Source organism: Chironomus tepperi, unplaced genomic scaffold, assembly GCF_022539635.2.
Source record: "Chironomus tepperi strain 1889 unplaced genomic scaffold, CSIRO-AGI_Ctep_v1 contig_217, whole genome shotgun sequence".
Taxonomy (NCBI): domain Eukaryota; kingdom Metazoa; phylum Arthropoda; class Insecta; order Diptera; family Chironomidae; genus Chironomus; species Chironomus tepperi.
Window position 1 is genome coordinate 244,678 of NW_027226339.1, and position 1,722 is coordinate 246,399.

General features: G+C 36.4%; 1 non-coding gene across 1 annotated transcript; it reads left to right on the plus strand.

The window, feature by feature from the left end:
- Positions 1 to 354: 354 nt before the first annotated feature.
- On the plus strand, positions 355 to 464 carry TRNAY-GUA (transfer RNA tyrosine (anticodon GUA)). The gene is made up of 2 exons: positions 355 to 391; positions 429 to 464. It is a non-coding gene; the product is annotated as a tRNA-Tyr (tRNA).
- Positions 465 to 1,722: the final 1,258 nt, after the last annotated feature.

The window sequence follows — 1,722 nt, forward strand, 5'->3', positions numbered from 1 at the left end:
AAAGTCGACCCTAGTCGACCGGATTCCACATAAATTTTGAGTCGACTTCGAGCTCTGCTTTTCAGAAATTAGGATAGGGAGGGTTTGACCCGAAATAACTTTGAGGCTATGGCCGGTTTTGTTTATTGATATCCAGGTTTATTGCTTTCCATGAGACGCGAGTTGATTTCTTTTAATAATTTCATTTTCGACATTAAACTTGCATTAAACAGCACTTCATGCTTTCATAAATTAATTTGCAGCATGCTCTCAAGTCAGCCTCTTATTACTTTCAATCCAATTCCACTTTAATCAAATAAATCAAATTTTTTGATTCAAAGACTTTCTTTCAGTCTCTAAAACATCAAATATTCACCTTCGATAGCTCAGTTGGTAGAGCGGTGGACTGTAGTGGTTGTAAGAGATACACTCGAGTATCTCATCCAGATATCCATAGGTCACTGGTTCAAATCCGGTTCGAAGGATTTTATTTTTGGTTATTTTTTTTTTTTGGTCGCTGTAACTATAGGGATCATGGGAAGGATCAAGAAGAAGATAGAGAAAATTCTGGAATGGATGTCCTGAAAAGGGATGGCAAAGTCATTAAAAGCGTGAAATTTTTGAAGACTTGGAAGGAAAGATTCTATCTTTAAGCACTTCTTATGCAACACAATGAGCTAACATACACCGTAGCCTAGGATGTAATCAAGATGCCGTACCTAAAGGGTTCCTTTAATCAGGAATTTGGAACATCCCTTCTTCATTTGGTCTGTACAACCTGTCCCAAGCGGCACAATGCGTCGAACCACTTTTTTTGCTGCCAAAGTGGATCGAAGACGCTGTCACGGAACCATCAGGACAATTTAAAATCGCAACGCAACGATAACACAGTGGTAAGGGTTTCAGATGACAAGAGTGAGACTGAGACTTCCGGAGTAGTCATAAGTGGTATCGGTCTCTCGGTCTCGGTCTTGGTATTGATCTTGGTCTTGGTCTTGGTCTTGGTCTTGGTCTCGATCTTTGTCTCGATCTCGGTCTGGAGAATATGTCCTTACTGTTAGGGTGTCCAGAATTTAATTCAATCTTGTCCCATATACATGAAGCACATTCAAAATTTTCCATACCCCGAAAATCGCCCTTCCATCCCATCCCTTCATATATCCACCAAAAAAAAAAAAATCCATCACAACTTGTTTCAATTTTACATTTACAGTGTAATGAAAACACAGCATGGAATTAATTAAAATTCACAATTTTCTGAGGGATATTTTGTTGTTCATTGCCGCTGCTGTTTATCGTCCATTCCTAACTAGCATTAATTATTTGTGTACCACTTTGAAACATATGTGGATTTTTACTCTTTTGTGATATTTTTGCAATATATTTGAAAATTTACGCATTCATTGCAGTTTTTGGCACTAATATCACTTGTGTGCCTTTATGGTCAACATATGTTTTGCTTCTTCAATAGTTTTAGTTTTTTTGTCATTTATGGACGTGACTTAATGAATGAAAGCATTTTTGGTGTAAATAATCGGTATTATGGTCCTTGAAAAATTGAGGATTTTAAAGCGGAAGTTGAATATTAAGGATTGAAATGGATATGGATATTATGGTTGGCAAGCATTGTAGAGTGTAGATTATGATATTTTGTTATTATGATATTAATTGAATATTTTGAAGTTGTACACTGATAATCCCATACAAATGTTTGAGAAACTTCACGTACAGCTATTGTTTAAT